The following is a 23368-nucleotide window of genomic DNA, read 5'->3' on the forward strand; positions in this document are numbered from 1 at the left end:
GTCCTAACAGAAATCAATGTCAAAGGTGGAGATATCATTTAACAATTGGCCGGCATGGTGGCTCATGCCTGTAATCCCAGCACTTTGGGAGGCCGAGGCGGGCAGATCATGAGGTCAGAAGATCGAGACCATCCTGGCTAACACGGTGAAACCCCGTCTCCACTAAAAATACAAAAAATTGGCCAGGCGTGGTAGTGGGTGCCCGTAGTCCCAGCTACTCAGGAGGCTGAGGCAGGAGAATGGCGTGAACTCGGGAGGCGGAGCTTGCAGTGAGCCGAGACTGTGCCACTGCACTCCAGCCTGGGTGACAGAGCGAGACTCTGTCTCAAAAAATAAAATAAAATAAAATAAAATTAACAATTAGTAACGATTAGCAACACAGTGGAAAATACTACTTGAAACAATATTTCCTCTCTTATACTAATTACCTGCTGAGCAAAAAGTTAAATAAAAATACAAAATCATAGAAAAACTAGAAGAGAACAGTGAGTCCTTATTAAATCTCTGATGACAAGATGACTTAGAAACAAGAGGTCATAAATCTGCAGTGATGGAAGAAATCAAATGAGAAAGACTCATTAGCATGATCATGTAGGCACTACTGGTTGACTTGCCAAGGAGTCATATAATAGTCTCTTTAATTTAGCATAGTTACAGTAGATTTATTTATAATAATTATATATTCTAGGTCACAGAAATCTAACTATGCTTAATAACTCCAGGTATATAGAACAGAATTACTAACATCCAAGGAGAGATGCCTAGGCAGTTTTAGATTCCAGACACGCAGGTAACAAGGCCTATGTTCTATTATGAAAATTAAGAAAGTTAACATGTATTCACTCCTTCTCAGAAAAAAAAAGAAATTATTTTCTTCATTTTTTTAAACCAGAAGGATGCACCGGGACAGTAGGAGTGTTTAATGGCAGGGCTAAAGCCTTGCTCAAGAAATAGCTTAGGATCTATTCATGAACACACAGAGCTACAGTTAACACGTGAAGGATCCTTTATTTCTTTTTCAGGCAACTGAGCTCTATGGCTGCTGCAAAACATCTGCTTTAGAAGCAGCAATGCCTCCTGCCAGGACGATGTTGCTTGAATAAAATAGATACAAAATACACACAATTATTATCTGTCCATTAAAATAAATAAATTTATTTTTAAAAGCTTTATAAAAAATAAAGGTACGTTTACAAAATGGAGCCTTTATGTAGCTAAAGGACGAGAGAGCTATAAAATGGGATTATTTTATGACATCTGCCTCCACACTGAGTTGGCCAAGGATACTCTCCTCAACATACTTTTTCTCCAGCCATTTCTAAGAATGCTTCACTGTCTTTCACGTCAATCCCTCCTTCTGTTTTGCATACATAGCTCTCAGGTAGCCAGGTTCCACCTGATCCACACCTCAGCTCAGTGTCACCTATTCTGGGATATGCCTACCGCCACCTGCAAAAGACTGCCCTCTTCTCTTTTCCATAGCATCCTGGACACTTCTGTCATAAAATGTATCGCTGAATATTGCCACCCCTTAATTGTTTATCTGTTCACACATAACATTATACACTGCAAGACCACAACTTCTCTAACTGTGCATGCACATATTAAAGTGATTAATTCTCGTAGTTAAACATGTTGCTTCCCTGCAGTTCTAAGGCTCTACATTTTATTTAAGTCCTAATAATCTGTAAATAACAGTATTTCAAGTTCAAAAGTAAATTCCATCCGAAGAATATCTTGGATCACATTTTACAAAGTGTCTAGTGTTGCTTTCCAGAGATCTTTTTGCTAGTACCTTTTTATTCCAAGTGCAATATGGTGTCAGTAGTGATAAAACGCATGGACGGAGTGCCAGGGAAGACCTGGGCTCTGATCCTGGTCACAGCAAATGCATGACCTGGGGGAAGTTACTTCACCTCTCTGAACCTCAATGTCCCTTTCTATAAAACAGGCTTCGTGTGATGCCTCTCACTGGATTATAAGGAGGACACAAAGTAATTAGTATAGTCCTTGGCATACCGGTGGGAGCTGTCACAAAAAGTTCTTAGCACAAGGATGAAGTGTATGGGCTTCGTGGTCAGAAAGACCTGGGTTTGAATCACAATTATTATTAATAATAATAATTATTGTCACAACCATCATTACTAATGGAGGGGAATGCTGTTTCTAAGTCTGTTGCCAATTCAGGGCCCTTAAAAACTAAGGGCTATAACAACTAGTATTATTTGTCCCTTCTACTACCTTATAAAGCCTATGTTTCCACTCCAGAGGAAATTGCTTTTCTATCTACTGTTCTGGTTAACACTAATTAAATGGAGCTGGGTCCATAGGGCTGTGTCTAGTTCCTTCCCTAAAATGAATCAATTAACAGTTGGGAATTGCAGTGGGGAAAGAAGGGTCACCATATCCTGATGTGACTGAATGACAAATGCCACAGCTGGAAAGAGATTAGAGAGCATCTCAGGTCAAGAAAGAATATAAATGGTTGCCCCATGTGTCCAACATAGAGGAAAAAGAAAATTAAGTAAAAATGTCATGGAGTCAAATTCTAGCTAATGAGCGCAAGCACTGCAGGCACCCTGAATAGAGGGAAAGAAAGGTCAAATCTATTTTTCTTAGAAAGCTCCATCGTGTACAGGAGGCTTTATACCTTTAAAAGGATAATGACCTCATTTACATGAGGAACACCAGCATACAAATTACCTTTTAAACTTCTTACAAAAGGTTGGTAGACAAAGGCTAGGTACAGTATTATTCAGAAATATTCTGATAGGCAGCAGGGCTTCTCAGGACAAATAGTATCACTGTTGTCAAATACATTTGCAGTTAGAGACACAGGGACGAGGTTCTATGTGCTTTACTTCAAATTGCTTTAAGTCTCACTGTACTTTTCATAGAAACAGATGCTTACTTTTGATTCATGAACAACAAAACCTATAAAAGCCGTGAAATATTCAGGGTATACCCACTCCAGAAGAAGCGACAGTTCAACAATTGCTGAATCCAACTCAGCGCTGTTGGACAAGGAACCTGCTGTGTGCAGGAATTGTCCCGGCTGTGGCTCAGGGGCACTGAAAGGAGTGAACTTGGTACTTAGAGACTCCCCCTATTCTTCATGAAGATTCATAACTTCATGAAGCTGACTGATTCAGTTGGTCCACTCTGGTTCATTAGAATAAAAAAAGAACTTTATTTATGAAAAATCTGATTTTCTGCTTTTCCATCAGGTTTATTGAGATAATAACTTATGTAAAGTAAAATAATGTATTCCTTTTTGTGTAAATTCTTGACAAACACATACATACAACTCGAGACCAAAATTGAGATACAGAACAATTCCCAAATTTTCTGTGCCCCTTTGTAGACATTCGCTTCCCCATCCCCATTCTTCTGACAACCACTGATTTATTTTCTGTCCCTTATCTAATGTATCATATACACGTAACCTTTTGAGTCTAGCTTCTTTCGGTATAACGCAAAACACTTTTACACTGTTGGTGAGACTGTAAACTAGTTCAACCATTGTGGAAGTCAGTGTGGCGATTAAAGGATCTAGAACTAGAAACACCATTTGACCCAGCTATCCCATTACTGGGTATATACCCAAAGGATTATAAATCATGCTGCTATAAAGACACATGCACACGTATGTTTATTGTGGCACTATTCACAATAGCAAAGACTTGGAACGAACCCAAATGTCCATCGATGATAGACTGGATTAAGAAAATATGGCACATATACACCATGGAATACTATGCAGCCATAAAAAAGGATGAGTTCATGTTCTTTGTAGGGACATGGATGAAGCTGGAAACCATCATTCTCAGCAAACTATCGCAAGGACAAAAACCCAAACACCACATGTTCTCACTCATAGGTGGGAATTGAACAATGAGAACACTTGGACACAGGAAGGGGAACATCACACATCGGGGCCTGTTGTGGGGTGGGGGGTGGGGGGAGGGATAGCATTAGGAGATATACCTAATGTAAATGACGAGTTAATGGGTGCAGCACACCAACATGGTACATGTATACATATGTAACAAACCTGCACGTTGTGCACATGTACCCTAGAATTTAAAGTATAATAAAAAATTTAAAAAAAGCAAGTCATCTACATTGTTGTAGGCATGCATAGTTCATTATGTTTTTTTTTTTTTTTTTTTTTTTTTTTTTTTTGCTGAGGTGTATTTCATTTTGTTAAGATCCCACTACTCATCCATTCACCAGCTGAATTCTTTCAGCGGCATCAGTTTACTCATTCACCTGGGAATTAGGGTAGAAGGTCAGCTAGGATTTGTGCAAAGGGGAGATCAAGTCAAGAGTAGTAGGCTTCGATGAGGTGGAGGTCAAAGGAGTCTCGCTATGTCTCCAGGCTGCAGTGCAGTGGCCAGATCTCGGCTCACTGCAACCTCCGCCTTCCAGGTTCAAGCGATTCTCCTGCCTCAGCGTCCCGAATAGCTGGGATTACAGGCATGTGCCACCAAGCCCAGCTAATTTTTGTATTTTTAGTAGAGAGGGGGTTTCACCATGTTGACCAAGATGGTCTCCATCTCCTGACCTCGTGATCCGCCCGCCTCTGCCTCCCAAAGTGCTGGGATTACAGGCATCGGCCTCAGCGCCCGGCCAAGTTCAGTTTTTGACCTGTTTAGTACAAGGTGCAACTGAGAAAACCGAGATATTAAGGTAGGGGTGGATGAAAAGTAGGCAAATAAATACATAGGATACACAGTAAAGTTTAGATTCAGAGTAGGACATGGACTGTAGAGTTAATTTGGGAGTCATCAGTGTCACAATAGTAAATAAAGCCATGTGAATTTATGACACCTTCTAGAGCTCTCATTTCCAGTATGGTAGCCACTAGCCACATGTTGTTATTCCAATTTAAATTAATTAAAATTTAATAAAATTAACAATTCGGTTCCTCAGTCACACCGGCTACATTCAAGTTCTCAATAGCTACATGTGATGAGTGGTTACTATACTGCAGAGTGCAGAACATTTCCACGATTCCGGAAAGTTGAACTGGACCCCACTGCTCTAAAGAGAGAATTTAACAACCACAACAACAACAAAATTGGACCATGTAGCCGGTATATACAACATATTAATTTTTCTCCATTTATTTGATAAGCTCAGTTCAATTTTTATTCTTACATTTTATTATTGTACTTACTGAAATTGGCTAACACTTATCAAGCACTTACTTTTAGTCAGATTCTGTGTTAAACATATTAATTGTATTTAAACCCCCAAACTCCAAAAATGAGTGCTATTATTTTCCCCTTTTTATAGATGATGAAATTAAGGCTTTCAGTATGGATAAATTAGGCTGCAAACTAATAATAGGGAATTTCTGGAGAATAATTTAGATCAATCAGAATCCAGGCCTACACATGGATTTTCTAAGTAAGCGTATCAACTGCAAATAAGTATCACTTTGTCCTCCAATATTTCTACTTCATTTCATTTTGTGGTGTTAACTCCATTTGCAAAGAACTTGCTGAAGAATGTTAAATACTAGTAAAGGTAAAGGCAGTCCTGTTCTGTTGTTGTTGTTGTTTGTTTTGAGACAGGATCTCCCTCTGTCACCCAGGCTGGAGTGCAGTGGCGCGATCTCGGCTCACTACAACCTCCGCCTCCCAGGTTAAGTGATTCTCCTGTCTCAGACTCCTGAATAGCTGGGATAGAGACATGTGCCAGCATGCCAAGCTAATTTAGTAGAGATGGGATTTCACCATGTTGGCAAGGCTGGTCTCAAACTCCTGGCCTCAGGTGATCCACCAGCCTTGGCCTCCCAAAGTGCTGGGATTACAGGCTTGTGCCACTGTGCCCAGCCTAGTTCTTTTTTTTCTTAACCTTGAATGGACTGTGCCTTACATTGTCTAGTTGAATATGATACTGTTGATTTGAGTTAGTTATTCCTTATTATTTTAAAAGGGGACATTTTTATTTCTAACCAATGATTTTTCACTAGAAGTTGATGTTGAATTTATAAATAATTATAAAACTCATGATAGATTATAAAAACTGATTCACTAATAATGTCAAATCATCTTATTTCTAGAATAACTTACTTGGATATTTTACATTATTCTTTTGTAAGCTTATTGATTCCATTTTTTCCAAACATTTTATTTAGAATTTTTGCATCCAGGAGACAAAAATAAAACATCATTAATTGCATGTAGGCTCTGAATTCAGATATCCCTGCAATTTATGTATAATTTTGCTACTAACTTGAGGAGTTAGTAGCAAATTCCTTAATGTCTCTACATCTTGGTAAAAGGCTCATTATCATGCCTAGTGAATACTAAATGCTCATAAACATTAGCCATTCCATAAGTGGACAGGATCTATAGTATTCTTTCCTTTTCTTGTACAGTCTTTTTCAGCTTTTGATAGTAAAATTCTGGAATGTTTGAATAATTTATTAGACAAGTTTTTTAAATTGTATGTGTTCTGAAACAGTTTCTGCTTGTGTTTGACAGAAACTTCTCCTAAGATTTCCTGAAACAACGCTCTTTGGTTGGGAGGGGCAGATGGGAACTGGGTATATCTTAAGCAAATTTTCAATTTCAAAGTGTTTCAAATTCAAATTTCAAAGAGTATGTGTGTGCACATATTAAGGTAAAGAGGACATTCCAATAAATTATCACAATCTAAATTATAAAGTAGGTATGTTTCTAATAAAATATATTTCAATACTTAACTAAATTTAATTGTATCTCTGTATATTTTTATATGATAAAAAATGCATTTTAACATATGTATGCAGGTCTAAATTAATAAACCATGATTATTTGAGTCACAATGTAATTAGCACACATTTAACATGACAATCCTAATTTTAAAGCAGAAATATTATTAGAAACGATAAGTAAGCATTAAAATAAATATTAAAAACAGAGGACAATGTGTATACTAACTTCCAGCTTTAGGTAAGTAAAAAGTTTCAGCCACTATTAAAAGCTGCCTGTTAATCAGAAGGCCTTTGAAATTGAAAATTTGCTTAAGATATACCCAAGGCAATCACTTTCTTGGACTCTTTTTAGTATTTGTCCTAGACAAAAGTGATAAAGAAAAAAAGTATAAAACTCTGAAACCAAACCATGTGCTGCATTTATTTTGTCAAAAGCTGATAAAAATGAACCTAAAAATGGAATTTAAGATGGAAGAAAATTTATCTGATAATAAGCAAAGAATAGAATAAACATGTACCATATGGCAACTTTAGCCCATCTTCCTGAAGTGTGCTGTAAACATAACATTAGCGTAAACGATTCTGAGCAAAAATGTTCCAAAAGGTGACTTTGCCTGTGGGTTTTTACATTTGGTAGAGCTTTGAAGTCATTTTCAAAAGCCATTGTTCTCAGCACTCAAAGATTGTAGCTAACCTTCAATTTTTTTGGCTCCTTCCACATTTACAGTGACATTCTCTGGATTATTTCAACACTCAGCATGATAAAACTAAACAAATACAGCATCCTCCAGCATATTTAAAACAAAGTGGAATTCATATTTTATTTAGTAGATTCATAGTCAACATTCTAGGATTATATATTCTAGCTAAAGAGCTGTGATAAATCTAATAACAAACAAGACAGGTCAAGTAAACTATAACACAATATAAGTGAACATGGATTTGGAGATTGTCAACATCAGGAAGAGATGCAGGCAAAGAAAAGGGAGGGTATAGAGAAAGATTAGCTGTAAAAGATGAAGGAAGGTACAAATCTTTTTTTTTTTTTTTTTTTTTTTTCTGATCCGGAGTCTCACTCTGTTGTCCAGGCTGGAGAGCAGTGGTGCAATCTCGGCTCACTGCAACCTCTGCCTCTCAGGTTCCAGCAATTCTCCTGCCTCAGCCTCCCGAGAAGCTGGGAATACAGGCATGCACCACCACACCTGGCTAATTTTTGTATGGAAGGTACAAATCTTGGCTTGAACAAGAAATAGAAATTTCTTAGGTAGAAACACAGTGGAATAAGGCTCAGAAGAAGAAACAAATGTGGGAAGTGAGGGGTACTGAAGGAATCAACATCATTGGAAAGGAAGGTTAATGAAGCTAAGCAGTGGTAAAGACTGTGGTTCAGTCATTTGGAAGTCACTGGTGGACAACTTTAGTATTTCAAGTTGAGGCTCTAGAATGCAATAACATAGTCGGAAGTCTTTAAAAATGTACTGTCATTTATTTTAGTTAAAAGTGTTGCCCATGTGAAAGAGCACATATAACATGTGCAATTAAAAAAATAACCCCCACTGTACTCTCCATACAACTAAAGTAGAGGACGTACCATTATCTTTGAAGCTGAATTGTGATCCCCTCCCCAACTACGTGGATTAAACAGAGAAGTGCCAGTAATTAGTGAGTATTATTTAGGAGGATATAATGGGAGGTGCAGAAAGAATAGAGACACTTTAGAGACTAGTAAGAATCCTGGATGCCTTAAACTAAGAAAGCAACAAGAGGAATATATAAGAAAGAAAAAAACCTACAACGCACTATTATGAAGTACGGAAAGGCAAATATGACTCCAGTTGTTGTTTATCTTGCCTCTTTGTTTATTGTTGGAGTTGCTTTAGGTTGGCTGATTTTTGCATGAAAGAAACAAAATACTGGTACTACTAACAGAAATAAGAGAGGAATATTTGAAGGGAAAGCCCATGTTTTAGACCCACAGTTGAGGGAATACGACATTTAAGTGTGAAAACTCCATCAGCAGAAGCAAATTTAAAATGAAGCCAAGGTGAAGACTAGGGGTTCAAGAAACAATTTCTGAAAACTGCCTGTTGATGAAAATGAGACAAACGAGTCTTTTGAGATGTAAAAAGTAAAGCATAGAGTTCAGATTTGAGGTTGGAGGGCTAAGAAAGAAGTAGATGGAGGAATCGATTGTAAGATGTGAAAACAGGGGGAGGAGGAGAACCAGGAGCACTCAGTGTCACAGGTAAAGAAAAAGGAAAGCCTTTGGAAAGGGATGAACTGAGTGGCCTAAGAAAACACTTCTATATTTTTTACCATCTGGTTAGTTACAGACGCTTGTAAGAGGGAGCGAAGGAGCAGAATCCAGCTTACTGCGAATGAGAAAGAAAAAAGGTGACAGAGAATAAGAAATGGTCTAGAAACTTCTTCCATTATTTAAAACTGTAAGAAACGCTTGTGTTGTTTTCAGCCAGTAAGTTTCTCATCATTTGTGAAAGCAGCAAAAGAAAATTAAAATAGACAAGGACTGTTTCATTTATTTCATCTTAGCTCTGTTGAGTTCTATATTGGTATTCTGGGACAAATTTCCTGTTGCAAATAAAACAAAGTTTTCTTGTGTCTTTAAGTGGGCTTCCTGGCCCTTTCTGTCACTTCATGAAAATGAGAATATGTGGTGAGTTGAAAAGCTCAAGAAGCAAAAGGAAAAAAAAAAATAGGAGAAGTTAGATTACTGGAAAATTTATTTTGCTTCTGAGTAATCACAATTTTATTACATTTATGTGTTTCCATAACTGAGATGAATAATATTGTCACATGGGATGAAGGGAAGAATGAATAATCCGTCTGTGTCACTGCTATAAAGAATGTCTGCATGGGACCAACTTTCCCTCCCTCATGTACCAGTCAATGCTTGTTTAAAATGGCCTGTGACCAGCATTATTCTCCAATGCATCCTGAGGAATATGAACCAAGTAGAGGCATTTATTATGCTGAAATTATTAGGAGGGCACTTAGATATGTTAAGTAATTATACACTTAAATATCTTCAAATAAAATAATAAACTGAGAAAATTACATTGTCATAGTTACATTGTCCTGTGTAAAAACCAAGCTCACTCTCATGGATCATAGCTTTAATTCTGCTCTTTTGATTCCAATATGCAATTTATATTCTGGAATTCACATACTTAATGGTAAAATGCTTTTAAAAGGATTAGTACAAGCCAATAATACTAACAGTATGCTGAGAAAATGAACAGTTAAGCTTTCAAAATTGGTGAGTATAGATAGCAATTCTCAATTACACTACCAACGACATTTTCCCTAGCAAAAATCTACACTGCATCCAAAGATAATGAACAAGTAGAAAGCGAGAACTAGAAAAATGGCCATGGATGATGGTACAGAATTTGATATCGACTGAATCATAAAGTGTATGTGTCTGTATGTGCCAGTATTCTTGTAATTAAGAATTTAGGTACGCAGTTTGACTCCTGGTTTTTGTTATACTAGGTCATTCAAAAATTTAAATGCCACATCTGGGAATATCAACGTGGCTTGGTGACTATGATGCACTTATTTACTTAGCATCAATTAAAATGGGTATACTGAACTATGCACTTTGGTAGGAGAGAAGATACAAATTAGAAGAATTTCCTTTAACCTCTATTTCAAAGATCAAAGACTTTATTTAAAGCCTCCCTACTACTTACAGTATAAATCAGGTTTAGAGTCTCATTAACATAATTTTATTCTTTTGTAACTTTCGAATATTCTGAAAAATTACCTTATATCCTTCATGTAATTGTACCAGACTAACCTCCCCCGAATCCCACTTTCATCAATATCCCTTCCTTGCTTTATTAAATGGCTTTATGTTTCCCACTGCATTATTCATTCAAAAAACATTTTTTGAACAGCAGTTACAGGAAAGACACAGTTTTAGGAAGCAGCAGGGAAACAAGAGAAATAAAATATCGTTCAAGTGCTCATGGAACTTAGGACCTAACAGAAGATTAAAAAAATGTATAAACACAATTATAGGTAGAATGGGACAAATTCTTCATGCAGAACTTGGCTTCTCAGCTGAGTCTTGAAGGGTAAGTGTGGTGCTTAAAATGCAAAGCTGGGAGGAGGCAGGCATTCTAGACAGAAAGACATGCGCAGAGTCAAAATGCAAAGCGCAGTTGAAGGAGTATCAGTTATTCAGTTTGGCCGGTTAACAGAATGCCCAAAGGATATGTGTGCAAGTGTGCCAGAGCAAAGCCCGAAGGGGAGCCAGGCCTTGTGTAGAGAGGCCTGGGTGCCTGCTTAAAGAAATTATTCAGCAGATGGTGAATGGGAAAGCACTGGAGGCTTCTGAGTAGAGATGGTGTGAGATCATGGCCAGGTTACTGGAAGACTGACGTGCAGGATGGACTGTAGAGAGGAAGGATTGCAGAGAAGATGGACTATAGAGGAGTGAGGACACTAGTCAGAAAGAGTTATAGGGTTCCCATATGGGGCTGTAGCAATAGAAACAGAGAAGAGAAAAATAAATGCAAGCTATAGACTTGACAATTAATATGGCGAGAATTGAAAAAAGCAGTCAACAGTGACAATGAGCCCTTACAACTGACCAGGAACCAACTGGTACCATTAATGATGAGAAATCACCAGCAGGAGATGTGAGTTGAGCAGAAGGAATGATGGGTTCTGTTCTAGGTATGTTCAGCTCGAGTACCAGTGGGATATCCAAGTGGAAAAGTCCAGCAGATGGCTAGAAATGTAATTCAGGACAGAGGTTAGGGGAAAGAGTAAAACTGTTCTTAAAGACATGCGTGTGAAAAAATCACCAATACAAAGAAGAAAGAAGCCAAGTGAAGTTCTTCTGAGCCAAGTAAAGAGCCATAAAAGAGGAGGCAAGAATTCAAGGGATGATAAAAGAGAAGCAATATCCAAATAGAAGGGTTTAAAAACACTATCAAATATGGAAAAGATGACTACTGGGTAAAATGTGGACTGAAAAATAGTACAACATAACATTATTATGGATATCACATGGCATGGCTACATAGCGACAATGCAGGCCCTATGTTAAACACTTTATATGTTAGATCTTATTTAATCCTGACCCCAGACCACAGCCAGGTTGATTTTTGTGTCATCGTCAATCAACAAATAAGAAATCTAAGGCTTTTGGAATTTAAAGAGTCTGTCCTAGGACATAATGTTATAAGTATGGACAGAGCAGAAATGAGCCTAGTGGTATCTGAACCCAATGGCCATTTTCTCACAATTAACAAACCCCTTATGCCCAAATGTCCTAATGCTATGGGATTTCCTTAGCTAAAATGTCCCTCACACTCTTCAAAACCAGCCCTGAGAGTCTAGTTCAAGAACCATCTTTTCCAGGAAGTCCCCCCAGACTCTTCCAGTATTTTTTCTTTAGAATTTTTTTTTTCTTTTTTCTGAGATGGAGTCTCACTCTATCGCCCAGGCTGGAGTGAAGTGGTACCATCTCGGCTCACTGCAACCTCTGCCTCTTGGGTTCAAGTGATTCTCCTACCTCAGCCTCCCAAGTAGCTGGGATTACAGGTGTGTGCCACCATGCCTGACTAATTAGAGATGGGGTTTCACCATTTTGGCCAGGCAGAATGTTTATAGCATTCAGTCTTTGAGACATAGATGAACATTTAGTTATATGGCATGTCCTATATTTTGTACCAGTAATTTAAGTCTATTGTTCTTTCTGAACTAAATAGCTATCTCCTTCAGACATTTTTATCACCTTTTATATTTCTTCTGTATCCTAAATAGCAAATTGTTGTCGGTGAGTGAAACAGCATGCCCAGTGAGGAAATATTTGTTTTGAATCAACTCATGTCTTCAGATTCTAAATGAAATCAAAATTGCACTGAGGGTTAATCAGGCAGAAATGTCCCCAGCTATATGTGTTTACCAAGATAATTCTAAGACAACAGAAGGATAGTCTCAGCCTGCTAAAATGTGCAGGCCTGAATGGACAATGACTAGGAAGGACAGTGTTCATGGGTAGGGCTAAGGCAGGCTGTTCCTCACTAAAAGTTCTGAAAATACACTTGGCTTCTCCTGTAGTTATCACACCCAAGATTGTTAGCAAATTAAGGCATGCACTTCTTCCAGTGGACTAACAGTTTAAGCTTATTTTAGATGGTTTTCTTGCTTTTCATGCTTTGATTTCTAAATTCCAAAAGACCCTTTTCCCCCTTTATAGAGCGTATTCTACAAAAAGCGTATCTCAAACAAAGCTTTATTATTATTATTGTTTATAGGATGGAGTCCTTCGGTGTAATGTTTAGAGAAACTCTAAAATGTAATCCCTCAGATTCCCTGGCTTATATCTATTTGGCAGCATTTCTCAGGCTGCAGGGCCAATGTGGCTTCTTGCCATTTCCCATTCAAAGTGCAAAGAGTGGTCCACTTGGTAGAAGCTTGACTGCCCTTTGGGTTAGAGGCATCTTATTTGTATACAGAACATCTAACTTGATGACTGCTAGAATGTATGTCTTTCCCCTGCACTGAATGCTTGTTTTCAGCTTAAGTATGCTCCACTATGTTATTCCAAATGTATTTGAGAAAGTGAATGCCAAACTAAATGCATTTAAAAGCGTGTTCCTTTCATCATCTGCAGGGAAGCTTCATTCTGATAAAAGGGATAGAATAGCCCATTGAAACATCTGAAAATCGTTATATTGGTGAAAAAACAAAGACCACTGCAAGGGAAGCTGACCTTCCAAACTCTTTTAGGATAAGAGGAGTATATTATTCAATTTTGGCCTCACCTTATTTTTTTTTTTTTTTTTTTTTTTTGAGACGGAGTCTCGCTCTTTCACCCAGGCTGGAGTGCAGTGGCGCAATCTCGGCTCACTGTAAGCTCTCCGCCTCTCGGGTTCACGCCATTCTCCTGCCTCAGCCTCTCCGAGTAGCTGGGACTACAGGCGCCCGTCACCATGCCCGGCTAATTTTTTGTATTTTTAGTAGAGACGGGGTTTCACCCTGGTCTCGATCTCCTGACCTCGTGATCCGCCCGCCTCGGCCTCCCAAAGTGCTGGGATTACAAGAGTGAGCCACCGCACCCGGCCGAGATTGTTTGAACTGAACAAAAATGGGGATGGTTAAAATTCCAAATCTTGAGATACACATTCTAACATATTTTCCAGTAAAGGTGATATATTTTTGGAGGCAAATAGCATTCTTTGTGGATCTTTGGTTTAATATTTTAGAAAGATGAGCAATTATAACTCAAAGAATGAGCAAAAGATGTATCTTTATCCTCATCTGTGTGTGTGTGTGTGTGTGTGTGTGTGTGTGTGTGTGTGTGTGTGTGAACAGTCTTTTCTATGCAATACTGGACCAGCTAACTATAACTCAAGTTCAGATGTTTATGCTTAGGAAAAAAACATTTCTATTTTGGACTGTATACGCTCTCATCAGCATTTAGTTTTAGAAATAGAAACTTTTTTAACTCAGAATTTCTAACAGTAAGACAGATTCTCATTTTGATGATGATAGCTGATTTGGGGAAAATGTTTATTTCCATTTTAAAGTCTTCAAAAACGCACATATAATATCTTTCCATAGTAACAGTATTATAAGGCGGGAAGACACGATGCCGTTTTGGATTTAGTTTGCACAATTCTTATAAAAGGCTTCCTACTTTCTTTAATAGTTTTGTGAAAATCCTTTAATAGGATACAGAGGCCCTGTCCCACTGATAGCTTGAAACCTCTCTTTGCCTTCCTCTTTTTAATTTGAATCATTTTGGGTTCTTCCTTGTATAAATGGAGAGTGTGCTCCACAATCTGGCTGGTGATATATCTGACGTGCCCGATTCTGACTGGATGGACTCGCGAGCACCAGGATCCTCAAACAAGGCCTGGGGTGGAAGTGTCCAGGGGAATGACTGCAGGCAATGTGTCAGTTGGGAGTGAGGGGCTTTAAGCTCTACACTCTGGCATGTTATCTAGCTACCCTTGTTAGTCAACTGACAACTGTGCTTCTTTAGCTATCATCTCCACACTCAGGGTGCTCCAGGTACCCAATTCTGATGGCTGCATTATTTTCCCATTGTCAATGCTAAGATGTCAGCTTTCCTTCTGGAGGTTCAGCCTCAGAAACAAAACTGGGGCTGGGGCCTTGCTATTGTCTGATAGATATTCTACTCTAAAGAATGCCAGTTCTTAGATTCCAGGTTGAGGGCTTTGCCAGTATTCCATGTGACTCTACTAGCCCCCTACCAGGTGTATGACCTTAGGTGATTAGTAGACTGCTCTATACTTCAGTTTCTCCATCTGTAAAGTGGGAGTGATAATCACATTACTTGCTTAATGAAATATTTTGAGGGTTACTTGTAACATGATTAAGATAGTCCTTGGCACACAACTAAGTACTCTAGAAGGAAATACATTATTTTCATGCCGTTCTCGCTACTTGAGGTTAGGATTGATGCAGATCACAGCACAGAACTTACCACTACCTGACTGTTAACAACATACCATGACTTTTTTGTCAGAGCCTTCTTCCACCTAGTTTCTAAAGCTGTCTGTTTTATTTCATTCTCCATATCCTGCCCAGGTTCTGTGGCTTGCTGGCCTAAGTCCTCCTGAGGCAAAGGTCATGCGCAGGTCAGCGACCCCAACTCTGTTTTTCTTAAGGTCTGGTGTCTGGTATTGTCTGCAACATATTTATTTTAATACTACGAACTTAAAAAAAAAAAAAAAGAACAGAACAGAGAACTTGCATAGTATTTAAAAACACACTCTAATCTCCCATGATGACGTATGAGGAAAAGCAAAGTGCTTGCGGTAATTCTACCAGCAGTCCTAAAGTCCAGCTGAAACCAGGAATCTTCAGATTTTTGGTGGGAAGAGAAATTGGTTGAGATTAGAAGTGGAGAGAAGAGAAAAGGGGAAAATAATGAAATATATACTTATCTCTTCACAGTAGCTCTATCAGCTAGGTATACCAGAGACTCAAAAAGTTTTGTTAATTTCTTCAAGGTCAACAGCCTGAAGCTCAAGCTCATCTAAGACTCCAGCACAAGTTGTCGCAGAGAGAACTAGGCCCTTGATAGTCTGGAAGGGGGGCCTGAATGTGGGCCGACCTCACCTGGTGTGGAGAAGTTGTCTTTAGTTACTACAACCACTCTGACACACCGCTTAGAAATCCAGAGATACCTAAATACTAGCATTCTCTTTGTTAAATGAGTATTTATGTGCCTTTGTCTTCTGATCATCTTCCCTGTTACACAGTAACTGCTTAAGAGTCTAATGTTAAAACCAACCACACCTGGAACAACAATTTACCCACATCTAGTGCTCAATATCTGTCACTGGAATGAGTAGATGAACACATAAACATGCCCTCATAAGCATGTCCATTTGTCTGTCCATTTGCTGTCTTCAAGACCAATTCATATCCATAATCTGATTTCATCTACCTAATACTTGTATTAGTTTCCTATTACTGCTACAATAGGACTGTAAACTTAGTGGCTTAAAATAACACACATTTATTAACACAGAGTCCAGGAAGTCAGAAGTCCAAAATGGGTTTCAGTGAGCTAAAATCAAACTGTCAGCAGGCTGCATTTCTTCTGGAGTTTCCTGTAAATAATACATTTTCTTGCCTTTCCAGCTTTTGCATTTCTTGGCTCATGGCACATTCCTCCTTGGAAGCCAAAAACGTTAGGCCAATCCCTTTTTCACCCTATCGTCTCTCTGATTCTCTCTCTTCTGCCTCCTGCCTCCACATTTAAGAACCTTGTGATTACTTTGGGCCCACTAGGATAACCTCCCTATCTTAACATCAGCTGACAGCAACTTAATTACATTTGCAACCTTAATTCTCTTTTTTCATATACCCTGACATCTTCACAGGTTCCAGGATATAGAACATGGGCATCTCTGGGGTACCACCATTCAGCCCACTGCACAACTTTATGAGGTAGGTGGGGGCGGGAGTTTCTCCTGGTATGGATTAGGAAAATGAAATGAGAACAATTAAATCCTTTACCCATGACATAGTTATAGGCAGTGGCAAAATCAGAACTACAAACTAGTTATAGTGATATCCAGTGTAGTAACCTAGTATTCCTACCATGATCCCTTTTATTCCTTAAATTTTAAGAAGAGAGGTCTAAAATTAAGTCAAGATGGATTAAAGACTTAAATTTAAAACCCGAGGCATGATGGTTCGCGCCTGTAATCCAAGCACTTTGGGAAGCCAAGGCAGGCCGATTGCCTGGCTCAGGAGTTCACAACCAGCCTGGGCAACATGGTGAAACCCCATCTCTACTAAAATATAAAAAAATTAGCCGGGCGTGGCAGCATGTGCCTGTAGTCCCAGCTACTTGAGAGGCTGAGGCAGGAGAACTGTGTGAACCTGGGAGGTGGAGGCTGGAGTAGGCAGAGGCTGGAGTAAGCGGAGACCACGCCTGGGTGATAGAGCAAGACTCCGTCTCAAAAAAAAAAAAAAAAAGAAAAAGAAAAAGAAAACCCTAAAGTATACAAACCCCAGAAGAAAATCTATGCAATACCATTCAGGACATAGGCACAGGCAAAGATTTCATGATGAAAATGCCAAAAGCAATTGCAACAAAAGCCAAAAAAATGACAAATAGGATCTAATCAAACTAAAGAGCTTCTGCACAACAAAAGAAACTATCATTAGAGTGAAAAGACAACCTACAGAATGGGAGAAAATTTTTGCAATCTACCAATCTGACAAAGGGGTAATATCCAGAGTCTACAAGAAACTTAAACAAATTTACAAGAAAAAAAAAATTAAAAAGTGGGAAAATGACTTGAACAGACATTTCTCAAAAGAAAACATTCAGGCAGCCAATAAACACTTTTTTAAAAGCCTAACATTACTGATCATTAGAGAAATACAAATCAAAATCTCAATGAGATACCATCTCACGCCAGTCAGAATGGCAATTATTAAAAAATCAAGAAACAACAACAACAAAAAAACAAGAAACAACAAGGTTGCAGAGAAAAAGGAACGCTTTTACACTATTAGAAGAAGTATAAATTAGTTCAGCCATTATGGAAGACAGTGTGGTGATTCCTCAAAGATCTAGAGGCAGAAATACCCATTTGAGCCAGCAATCCCATTACGGGGTATATGCCCAAAGGAATATAAATCATTCTACTATAAAGATGCATGGACGTGTATGTTCATTGCAGCACTCTTCACAATAGCAAGACGTGGAATTAACACAAACGCTCATCAACAACAGACTGGATAAAGAAAATGTGGCACATACATACCATGGAATACTATGCAGCCATAAAAAGGAACAAGAGCATGTCTTTTGCAGGGATGTGGATGGAGCTGGAAGCCATTATCCTCAGCAAACTAATGAACAGAAAACCAAACATCACATGTTCTCACTTATATGTGGGAGCTGAACAGTGAGAACACATGGACACAGGTGGGGGAATAACACACACTGGGGCCTGTCACTGGGTTGTAGGAGGGAGAGTATCAGGAAGAAAAGCTAATGCATGTTGGGCTTTATACCTAAGTGACAGGTTGATCTATATAGTGAATCACCATGGCACGTGTTTACCTATGTAACAAACCTGCACATGCTGTACGTGTATCCCGGAACTTAAAAGTTGAAGGAAAAAGAAAAAAAGAAGAGAGGTCTCCCTCTCTCCTCACTTTCTAGATAAGGTCATCCACTCCCATAATTTAATTACTCCATGAATGTTTATACTCCCCAAGTCCATCCCTACCCCCAATATCTGCCATAAACTTTAGATTTGTGTTATCAGCTATCTACCACACAGTTCGTCTGTTCATTTCACAAGAGCCTTCAACGGAATATATTCAACATCAAATTCAACAACTTCTCTAAACCTGCTTCTCTTCTATGCTTATTTCAATTTTGTCAAATTCCTACACCCAAAACATGGGTGTCATCCTTGCTTCTTTCCACTTTTCTGTCTCCAAATATTCAGTACCTAAAACTCCTACTTCTCAAATCAGCTTACTTTTCTCCAACTCTACTTCTGTGAATAAAGCCACCATCATCTCTTACCTAAATTTCTGCTTCAGTGTCTCTTTCCCCTGCTTCACCCTTCTTCCTTTTCCAATATATTCTCAATGCTATAGCAAAACTTGAACCAATGCTTGCATGGATAATGGCATGACCCTTTATGTAATCCTCCAATCTGTTGATCTGTTTAAACTCATCTGACTCTTCTAATCTTGGGACTCCTCTCTCTAGCACAATTTGAATTCTCCTACTTTGTGACATGTATGTGCACTCTCTTGGTTCTGGCATTTCAATATCTCAGAATACCCCCATTCTTACACTCTCATCTGGCTAAATCCTAGTCATCCTTCAGTTTTCAGCTTAAACTTCATTGGACTTCTCTTAATTTCCCTTTTCTCTTCCGTCTGGATAAATATGGCCCCCATATGCTTGCCTTTACCGTGGTAATGTATGATAACTGGTGAATCATTTAGTTTTGACTTGAACAACTACAGGGTTGTCCTGAGCACCATTTTATCCTCATGCTTAGCACAGGGCATGGCATCAAGTACATGGTCAATACACACTTGTAACATGAATAAATGACATGTTCAATTATATTAAGTTCCAAATTCAAATGCAGGGCGAGAAAGAGCCCAGTCATTTTTAATACAATTCTACTGGGGTCTTTCATACATCTGGTTGTCCCTAGTTTTCCGAGTTCCTAAAACCCACATCCAAACGATCTAGAACACCAGGCCAGTTGCCACGGCCAGTGGTTCTATACAGCCCACTCGTGATTAACTTGTGTTTGCACATTGAAATCACCTGAGGAACTTTTAAAGCATATCCATGCTGGACCTATAGAAATGGATTATGTCTAGGGGTGGGGAAGTATAGGTATTTTAAAAAGTTCCCCAAGTGATTGTAATGAGCAGCCAAAGTTAAAAGCCACTGATGTGTAATTTTAAAATACTCCCATGACATTAAGGGCTTTCTGACAGTATGTGGTCCACAGCGACCTCAACAGCTCCAAGTCCATATTGCCTTGCAGAGGATGGCTAAAACAATTATTAGGTTGGTGCAAAACTAATTGCACCCAAAGTAACAATTATCAGGTTGGTGCAAAAGTAATTAGGTTGGTGCAAAAGTAAAACCGCAATTACTTTTGCAACAACCTAATACAAAAACAGCATCTCCTACTAGGGCTGGTGGTTTGAGGGGAAGAATTAGTTGGATTAGGTATGTACAAAGGGTAAAAAGTGATGATCATTTTTTCAGCACTTAATATTTCTATAATTAAAACAAAGATTCCTGCTACTTGTCGTCACCATATCACAAACTTTGAAGATATATTTAGAATGGTCTAAGTTGGAATACAAGTTATGGGAGCTAAAAAAGGAGGTTTTCCCCTCCCACCATCTACTTTAGTGAAGAGGCAGCCTTCTTCCAGAGCTTTTGAAGATGTGAACATACAATTTTAGGTTAGTGCTCCACCAGAACAAGTAGCATATTAAACTTTCATGGATGTGTATAAATTCAATATTTTAAATGTGAAACTTAACCCACACTTTGAGTCCAACTTAAGTATTCCTATGTGTGAGTCATTAATTTATGAGTTACCTCCCTTATAAAAGTGGGTCATTTTAGAAATGTAAAAATCTCTTTAAATGGAGTTCAGAAAAAACTTCCTGTTCATTTTTTTTTAAATACAGAGGTCCTTTAGTTCAAGTGCACCTGCTGGATGATTCCATTGGAGCCTTTAGTCCAAGTGCACCTGTTGGATGATTCCATTCCTGCCATTAAATCTTCCTGTGTACACAGTTAAATACAAAATTAAATGCCCCAGCACTTCAGATTTTGTAAGCATTTGACCTCAGTTGTAATACTGAAAGCCAGATAACTCTATGACTTAAGCACTGGGTTTTAATGAAGGAGAAACTTTCAGAATGGCCATTCTCTTAGTTGCTTTTTAGGAAAGAACTGCTTTTATTTACAGGTGGGAGGGAAAAGAATTGCAAAATTTGGTGGCCACCAGAAAGAGGAATGTAAAACTGGTAAGAGGGAGAAACCTGAATATTTTCCTTTTGTAATTAAAGTTCAGTTTGAATGTGTATTACAGGAAACATTATGTACCCATTTAAAAAAAAAAGATGGCATCACCATCCTCATCTTCACTAATTCAGATTACTCTGAGTGCTACTTCACAGACACTTAATTCACTCATCCTTCCCCTTTGCCTTTTCAAAAAACAAATGTCATCAGGTCCTTATAGGGGGAATGATAAATAAAAATTTTACAACTTTGGAAGTTATTTGAGATATAACTTGGCCAAATAACCGCAGTACTTTTCTATGTGTTGGCTAATATTGATTCATTTCATCATAACTAAACTGTAAGTCACAACAAATCTCCACATATAAAGAAGTGAAGTATAGGCCATATGCAATAAAGCAATTATTCTATGGCCTTGACATTTCCTAAACGATTGCTCAGTAATACAATGCATGATATATTTTAAAATCTGTTACTCGGTAAAGAATTTGGGCATTTTTTGATGCAAATGAGAAACATCTATTATTTACTTAGAAACAACTTCTGGAAAGTATTTGAACTCAACAAGCAGTGCAATTCTGGTATTCTTGCTAACTGGTTAAATTCTAAAAATGTTGAAACTCATGTTGTCACAGTTTAATGTTGATATTCAGAAAATACCTCTTCTAAGTCAGAAATTTGGAACTTTCAAGTGCTTTGTGTTCTAAAGGCTATCAGGTCTCAATTTTGGTGGCCAAGGATCGTTGAGAACTCTGTTAAATCTCATATTCTTTGCTGCAAGTTTGGGTCATATCAGTCCATTTATTTCCCTAGAGGTGTAAAAAATGTAAATTTCCACATTATAACAAATACCAATCCCATGGAACCCAGAAATCAATGCAAAAAAATAGCAGTGTAAACTATGAAAAATAAGTTGCTACTGAGATTGTTGGAAAGTTTGAATGACTTTGTAAACTGTTATACATAAGAAAGAAGTCTTGATATAATCAATTCTGAATTTCAAGCAGGAATTCAAGTCTTCCATAGACTATAAGCACTTTATGACCTCAGTCAAAAAAAAATAAAAATAAAAATCAACACCATGGCTAAAAATCCTGATATCATTACAATAAGGACAAGTAAATTTCAAATCCATATTATCTTGTAAGAAGAAATTACTGTCTGAGGATGAAGACTTTATAGGTCATCCAATCCAACCTCCCAACATTATCACTCACAGACCGTTACCCAGATGGTTTCCTGCAATAGGCAATTTATTTGCTCAAAAGAGAACTTACTCCATTTTGGATAGTCTTTTCAGTAAGATTTTTCCATAGGCTGAGCCAAAATCCACCTCCTACTGGTCTTACTTGTTCTTGCTGTAGCTACAGAAGCTAAATCTCATCCTTACCCTTTTTAATAAATCTTCCAAATATTTGAAAATATCCATCAACCTTCATAGGAACCCTCTACCTTCTACAATCTGAATCTCTACCTTTGACAGGAGGAGACTCTAGATCCTCCAACAGTTCTTCCTACTGTTTCTAGGTTTTTGCCAGCCAAGCATCCTCTAGAATACTACAATTTATTGAAATGATGTTAAAAATATGGTGCCCAGAACTGAAAATAATACAGGTTCCAACTATGCAGAATACAGTAAAATTGTTATTGCTAACAAATAACCACTTTAATTTTCTAGGTAGACATATCACACTGTTAGTTCATATAGAATATTTGTCAACTAAACCCACTATTTATTTGTCACATATTTCAGCTGAAAAAGTTAACTTGCCCAATTATGAGATAGAAAAGACTTTGCTTAATAGCAGCTTAATATGCCACAGGTGAAATTTCTTGTGGAACATTTCTCAATGTTCTGATATTAAAGGATGAAAAGGTTGCATTCTTCTAAGCAAGAAATATTTACTGATCATCTACTATGTTCCAAAAACTGTGAAGCACTGAAGATAAGGCAGTGAAAAATAACAGATAGAGATGTTTCCTCTAGTGAAGACTGCATTCCACTGGAGGAGATAGAAAATAAAATAGATTAATAAATCATGTAGTATGTTAGGTAGTGATAAGTATGAGGAGAAAATATAAAGCAAGAAGAGGGGGATGGGAAGTATCAGGGACTCTTAGACAGAAAAATGTTGGAAAGGGTGGCCAGAGAAGGACTCACTGAGAAGGTGCCATTTCAGTAAGAGTGAGAAAATGAAGAGTGAACCAGGTAGATGTTTGAGGCAAGAGCATTCCAGGTAAGGGGAACAGCATGCACAAAGACCCAGAAGTGGGAGCAGACTTGTTGTATTCAAGGATTAACAAAGAGACCAATGAAAGAATATAAAGCCTTAGAAGTCACAGTCTTAAAATGACAGCCAGGCCAGGCGCGGTAGCTCACACCTGTAATCTCAGCACTTTGGGAGGCCCAGGCTGGCGGATCACCTGAGTACAGGAGTTTAAGACCAGACTGCCCAATATGGTGAAACCTCATCTCTACTAAAAGTACAAAAAATTAGCCGGGCGTGGTGGTGGGTGCCTGTAATCCCAGCTACTCAGGAGGCTGAGGCAGGAGAATCACTTGAACCCAGGAGGCGGAGGTTGCAGTGAGCTGA

At 38.3% G+C, this 23368-nt stretch overlaps 1 protein-coding gene across 2 annotated transcripts in view; it reads right to left on the reverse strand.

Moving 5' to 3' along the window:
- PRKD1 (protein kinase D1) overlaps window positions 1-23368 on the reverse strand; it is a 348017-nt gene that overhangs the window by 88293 nt on the left and 236356 nt on the right. The window lies entirely within an intron of this gene.

This window comes from Hylobates moloch, unplaced genomic scaffold, assembly GCF_009828535.3.
Source record: "Hylobates moloch isolate HMO894 unplaced genomic scaffold, HMol_V3 SCAFFOLD_16, whole genome shotgun sequence".
Lineage (NCBI taxonomy): Eukaryota > Metazoa > Chordata > Mammalia > Primates > Hylobatidae > Hylobates > Hylobates moloch.